This window comes from Crocuta crocuta, unplaced genomic scaffold, assembly GCF_008692635.1.
Source record: "Crocuta crocuta isolate KB4526 unplaced genomic scaffold, BGI_CrCroc_1.0 scaffold564, whole genome shotgun sequence".
Classification (NCBI taxonomy): Eukaryota; Metazoa; Chordata; class Mammalia; order Carnivora; family Hyaenidae; genus Crocuta; species Crocuta crocuta.
The window spans coordinates 597,788-604,764 of NW_027533010.1; the positions used below are offsets into that span (position 1 = coordinate 597,788).

The 6,977-nt window shown below is 42.7% G+C and overlaps 1 protein-coding gene across 4 annotated transcripts in view; it reads left to right on the plus strand.

Moving 5' to 3' along the window:
- SLC39A10 (solute carrier family 39 member 10) overlaps positions 1-6,977 on the plus strand; it is a 142,410-nt gene that overhangs the window by 69,376 nt on the left and 66,057 nt on the right. Inside the window, exon 1 of one of the 4 annotated variants that reach the window (XM_077745808.1) lies at positions 6,687-6,786. The exons of the other annotated variants lie outside the window; for them this stretch is intronic. The gene's annotated coding sequence lies outside the window, so the exon portion shown is untranslated. Of the gene's footprint in view, positions 1-6,686; positions 6,787-6,977 lie in introns of those variants that run through there. 4 annotated transcript variants of the gene reach the window in all.

The window sequence follows — 6,977 nt, forward strand, 5'->3', positions numbered from 1 at the left end:
GACCTCTGTTCGAGTACTTTATGTCTCTATGATTTGTGTCTGTTCTGGGTGTCTCATAGCAGTGTAATCATAAAATATTTGTTTTTGTGTCTGACTTTACTTAGCATAATGTTTTCATGATTCATTCATATCGTGTCATGTATTTCCTCCTATTTGAAATTTAAAGCTAATGTTAAAGTATTACTTTAAAAAATAGTAAAACAAACAAAACCCTGCAAAATATTGCTCAGTTTTTAGGTATTGAAAGTGAAGCTGAATGATCAGGTTTAAGAGGGGCCTTTCACGGCCACAGGTAGCAAGTTAATGTAGTTGGGGTTCCAGTTTGATTCTGGCTTCCCTATCCTTATCAAATCAACGTTTCTTTATCCATGATTACTTCACACACGGATTATTGCTCTGACAGCTTCCTAACACATTAGTTTTCTATTGCTGGTCTAACACGTTACTTCAAACTTGGCGGCCTAGAACAATACAAATTTACTGTTCTACAGTTCGTAGGTCAGAGGTCTGAAATGGGTCCCACTGGGCCACATACCTTCTGGAGGGACCCGTCTCCCTGTTGTTTCCAGCTTCTAGAGGTCACTCATATTCCTCAGCTTGTGGCTTTCTTTCTCCAGCAACACTGTATGACTCTGACCATGCTTCCACGGTCACATGGCCCTCTGACTTTCTTGTCTCCATCTACTTTTGTGATTAAATTGAGCCTGCCTGGCTAATTTGGTACCATCTCCCCATCTCAAGGTCAGCTAATTAGCAACCTAATTCTATCTCCAATCTCTACTTTTCTTTGCTATGAAAACTAACATATTCACAGGTTTCAGAGATCAGAAATGGATATCATTTACAGGGGATAGGGGGAGGCATTATTCTGTCTACTAAATGAATCATATTTGCTACTTCCTTCTTACCTGTGATTGTGGTACTTGTTGGCTTAAAATTCTTCAGCAGCCCTGAATGCCTTCAGGACAGCATTCAGACTCTTCTGTATGGTATGCAAAATCCCTGCTTACTGGCCCTGTCTCATCTTCTCCAACCCCCCATGTGAAAAAAACACATCAACACCATGGGTTTCAGTTTCCCAGTTGAGAACCACACTTTTACTCATTTCATTCCTCTGCTTGTGTTGCTCTATCCACTGTTCTTTACTTGGCTGTTTCCTACTCATCCTTAAGTCAGACCTTGGATGTCACTTCCTTTCTGAAGGCTTTTTTGCTTTTGTTGCCATGGCAACCCATACCTCCACTATAGCACTTTCCACACTGTACTGAAATTGCTTCCTTCATTATCTCCTTGACTGGATTGTAAGCTTCTGAAGGGCAAGAATCCTTTTTTGTTTGCCCTCATTCCCCAGCTACTTGACAGAGTGGCTCACAAAATAAAAGGAGCACAGACTTTTGCTTGAAGATATTTCCAACCCTTAGTTAACACTTGTCTCTTTTTACCAAGTCTCCAAGGGAGACTCGCAGAGGATAGAGATTCATCTAAGAACCGGAGTGAATGCTTAATTCCCTAAGTGAATTTCACTTTAAATCTGCTGGGATATGTTTGCCTGCACCTGACCAATTCCTCATTGATGAGCAAGTTCATAGCTCAGTTTTACTTGACTGATCAAATTTATTAACATACACTTGATTCTGCTTAATTTTTAATATAACTTTACTGGTATAGATAAATATTTGAACAACGACATCAAATCACCATAAAGAGGGGAAAGCTTTTCAACTAAATGTATAACCAGATTGGCTAATTAACTTTCTAATTTAAGAGACTGTGGAATAAACATCTCCCTTGGAATTGATTCAAGCTAGTCAAGCTGAAAGATAAAGCAGAAAAGAACAAATGTTCACATTATAAGTATCTGGAAATGTTTTTATGCTATGCCTTATTCCATTTAAAATTTCCATTGACCTGCCACATTTACAGACTGAAAAACTACCAGTTTATGATTCTACAGATTTTTTTAAATTACAAAATTTGCAGAGAAACTAATATAAATAATGTCACAAAAATAAGAGGCAAGGTAATGTAAGAGTTAAGAGCATAGCCTCCAGAGCCACACCGTTTAGACTGGCGTCCTGGGTCTGCCACATGCTCTGTAAGCACCTCGATTTTCTTCATCTGTGAAATGGGCATAATGATATTTGCCTTGCAGGGCTATGCATGGTTAAAATAAGTTATCATATTTAATTAATCAACACATTTTAAACTGTACATCTTCATATATTTAGGGCGGGAAGAAAGACACTGAAAAAGAATTCCCTAGAGAAAGCAACTGTCTCTGTAATTGGAATGAAACCCGAGTGTGGTGAAATCTTTGGAGGCTGTAGGTGAGATCATCTATGAGGAAGCAAGCCAAGCGTAGTAGGTTTTTAATTATTGGGCACTGCTGGAATCATTCCTCAAAAAACAGTAGGGAGTATCTAGAACTGCCCTACAGATGTGAAATGGTAAGAAGAGGTTGTTTAGGGGATTCTGTGAAGAAGGCAAAGTGGCTTATTCCAGTAAAAACAAAATTTGAGCTATAATACTCAGAAATAGTGCAGGAAAAATGTGGAAATCCCTAAAAGCTACTCTTGTTTTGACAGTTCATTAATTGCATTCCCTAATTTTCAGAATTTAGCTGCATTCTTGCTGTCAAATTTTTAATAAATAAAGGTAAGCAATGTTTGTGAAGCTATACCAAGTTATCTTGATTTTAAAAGATGTATTTGATTGTTTTCATAAATGTCATGTGTGAAATGGGTCTCATTAATTATCTTGGAATCTCTAGGCAAGATTTGAAATACGCTCTCATATGATGACATTTTAAATTAACTTTAAAAATGAGTTTATTAAGTTTAACCAGTTAAACAAATGAACCTGCTTTAAAAAAATACTTGCATGGTAACTTATTGCTAATTCAGTTCCAAGTTGATAATTTTCCTAAATTGAAGCGTTAACCATCCCCAAATCCTCTTCAAATTTGCAATATTCGTGTGGATTATTTATGTTGCTCTTTTTCCTTTGGACTGGGACTGAAGATTTGGAAAGCTGATTTTTTTGCTGTGCTTTCAGAGTTCTAAAAGATCCAAAATGGCTGCCTTTTGGCATCTAGGTCCCCACGCTTGGTACAGACTTCCCAAACCTACTGTTTTTCTTCACCTTAGGATTCTGTGAGTGAGCAAGGCTGGCTCGGAGCAAGATTGAGAAGGTGGCAATTTGGCTAGTTTTCCCTTTGTCCTTTTGTACCACATTACTCTTGGGAAACCAGATGATCGTGTTTCCTCCTTTCTTAAAACTTCCTCTTCAGAAAAGACAGGAAAAAAAAATACTCCCACAGCAGTATAAATAGTAAAATAGTGGTAACTTCCTGCTAGGTCAACATCCCTTCGGTTTCAAGTCCTAGGAATGAAGTTCTAAGTGTGGAGTTCCCGGGATCGGTGAGCACAAGAGACTAGGTCTGAGGAAAGACGTCTTCCTGGTACCGTCACGTGCACAGATGTGTGATGTGCCTGGTACCCTGGCTCCAGCTGTGAGCTTCTTCCTTTCATTCATTCTTCTGAGTGGGGCTTCCTATTTCTCCTAGGCTGGGTCTCATTCCTATTTTCAGAGCACTTGCCAAGGCGAATCAGAAGCTTTAAGCCTCTCCGTTATTGTCATTCTTCCTGTCTAATGCTAAAGGCCTTTTGTTTGTATTGCAATGAGCTGAAACTGAAGGATCTGCCTAGGCTAATGATAGCATCCTCTGGGGAAATGATATAAACTTGACTTTTCTAGTGGGGGCGGGGAGTTGTTTCAACTGTTTCATTTCTCCAATCTAGTTTCGTTTGTGCAGGTCACCTGAAACTCATTTTATTGGATAAGCCTACCAGCTAAAAATGGTCTCACCTGACAGGGATATCAGTAAATGTGTTGCTCACCAGGGTGGGCTTGGTTCCTCTCCCCCTTCCTTAGTGTACCCTCCTCAAAGTGATGGGCTCTGTTCGAAGAGGATGGTGGGGTCAGTTATATGAGTGCTGCTCATTAGAAATGGCTATAAGGGTAGCGGTGTTCCTTCAATGAGCACTTCCATGCAAACTCTCACAGTCTCTTTATCTTAATTTTAGAGTCTTTTTTTTAATCTTTATCTTTGAAAGAGAGAGAGAGAGACAGAGAGAGAGAGAAAGAGAGACAGAGAGAGAGAGAGAGACAGAGGGAGGGAGGGAGGGAGGGGCAGAGTTAGAGAGAATCCTAAGCAGGCTCTGCACTGTCAGCACAGAGCATGGTGCAGGGCTCGAACCCAGAAACTGTGAGATCATGACCTGAGCTCATGTCCAGAGTTGGTTGCTTAACAGACTGAGCCACCCAGGTGCCCCAGGAATGGCGAGTTTTTAGATGAGATGTCAGAGACATAATTTCTCAGGGGATCAAGAAGAGACTGTCTCACAGATTCCACTTTCTGTCCTGACCATGGGCTTGACACGCTGGATGTCACACAGTGCCACAGGTCTTAAGGAACAGAAAGCGGTGTGCCTTTTACATTTCTCTGGCATCAGATCTGGAGCAGGGGCCTCAATTTCCAGGCTGAAATACAGAGTCTCCAAAAATGAGTAGACAGTTGTTAACTTTGAGGCCTACATTTAGAACATAGCCCTGATACCTTCTTTTTTCATTTGTGAACACTTGTTTCTGGTACTTTGTACCCCCACCCCCCAGGGCTGTACATCAATATAATTTAGTGTTCCCTGTTCTCTTTCCTCAAGGCATAACCTTGTCTGAACCAAACTTTTTTGGACACGTGAAAATTGAGAGTTTAAACTGAACATAAGGAGTTTTTATTTTTATTACTAAACTTAATTCACGGAAAGAACAGTTGTTTGAAAGATCTGATGTCTTAGAATCAGTTATGTTACTTAAACATTTAATTAGAAGTTCTTAACGTTGTTGTGTATACTGATAGTTTTTTTCCTGTACTAGAGGGAAACCAAGTGTATGACACAGACTTCCTTTAGTCACAACTAAAGATTGGGGTATGATGTGTGGTTCTTATTGTCTCTATTTATTGTAGCTGGTTCTTTTTGAGAGAGAGCACGAGTTGGGGAGAGGCAGAGGGGGAGAATCCCAAGCAGGCTCCAAGTTGCCAGCGCAGAGCCCCATGTGGGGCTCGAACCCATGAACTGTGAGATCATGACCCCCCCCCCCCCCCCCCCCCCCCCGCCCCCACACACAAAGNATTCTCCCTCAAATTGTAAGAGCGGCTGTGTCTACAGAGAACCTGCCCCCCCCCCCTCCCCCGCAAGGTGAAGTCAAGAGTCAGAAGCTTATCTGACTGAGACACCCAGGTGCCTTAAGGTTGGTTCTTTTCTAATCCTCTGAGGGGCAAAGAGGGCCTTTGGATTTATTATATCATATATCACAAAGGTAGATTGGTCATGCTTAAAATTTTAGATACATGAAATGAAATTGTGATGGCAGCAGTGTGAATAAGCAAAACAAACGAAAGGTAAGCCATTTACATGTAATTCGATACTCTTTCTTCCTCTCCAGGCTTTTGCAAATCATCTACACAATTTTTATAGTTCAGGTGAGCTTCCTAATGAATCAAATGAGGGAGACAGAAAAAAACCTTTTTAGAAGGTTCTGATTCTAAAATATTAGAAATCCTTTACTGACACATTCCTTGTGTATAAAATAAAACCTACATTATAGTGATATTTTTGTAGCACTCTCCATTGTTTAACTCAGCAGGTGATTTTGGAGTAAGCCTTTAAGTCATTTTCTGAGATTCCTTTTCCCAGTAGGAAAAGTAATATACTAGTTTATGGCTCATTTACTGAATGCAGTCATTTTACTCTGCCCTATTTTACCTATTTTACCCTGCCCTATTCAGAGTGGGTATACTTGATCATATATGACTGTTTGGGTAAGGGTATAGAAGTGGGAGTAGACCTGGTCTATTTTCAAGTAGGTTTATCCTGCACTGTTAGGCAGGTATGATATTTACAATATGTATCAGTAAACTAATCAATTAGAATGGAAGTCTTTGATAACACGTGTGCCCTGTAGGTTTCCGGCTTAGCCAGGCATGAACCCTTTCATTCCTGAAATGTGGGAGGTTTGGTCTGGAGAATCCTGAAAGAAAGGGCTGGTACAGGTACAAGCCATGGGGGAATTGGATTCAGAGCTTCAGCTGTTGACCAACTTGTATTTGAATATGTGATGATTCTGTTCAGCTGCGCTNAACAAAGGGGGGGGGGTGAAGTTAGTATCGATGTTTAACTCATGGACAGATAAATAACTTATCAATCTGAAACCTTTTGGCTAAAGCGTTTGCGCTTACAGTTTCCATTACTCATCCGCGTCCCCAGGGCCGCAGCAACCGACCAGCAAAACCGGGAGAAAAAGCGAGCGGTAAAGGGCGCTCCACGCATGCGTTAGAAGCCGCCCCAACTCCCCCGCAGCGTCCTTTCTTGGAACAAAACTACCGCGGAGCCACGGGGCTCCGCAGTTTGCGTAGACTCCAATTTCCTACTGCTCGGTCTGCCGGTGTGGAATCCGAGAGTGGTGCAGTTCCCCTCCGCAAGTTGCGTGGTCCGAAGTGAATGGCTGGGTGGTGCTTGTACGCCCAGAGCGTAGCACCCATAGGCGGACGGGGTGCGGCTGCGCAGGGACCTGAGTGGGCCGTGTACGCCGGTAGCGTAGCGTGGTGTCTGACGCACGGGCCTCCGCGACGCACTTAGCGCAGCTGGCTTTGGTGAATACACGATTTGGTGCAGCCGGGGTTTGGTACCGAGCGGAGAGGAGATGCACACGGCACTCGAGTGTGAGGTAACTATAAAACCCCGATTTGTTTACATTCCCTCCCCCAGAACCGGCCCCATGCGCGGCGGAGACTGCGAGTCCCGGGACGGCGGGGGGGTAGACAGGGAGACAAGGACCGGGGAGGCCGGGCTGGGTCCCTCGGGGATCCGGGCGCTGCCCCGGCGGCGGCGGCGGCGGGGGGGGGCCGGGGCACAGCG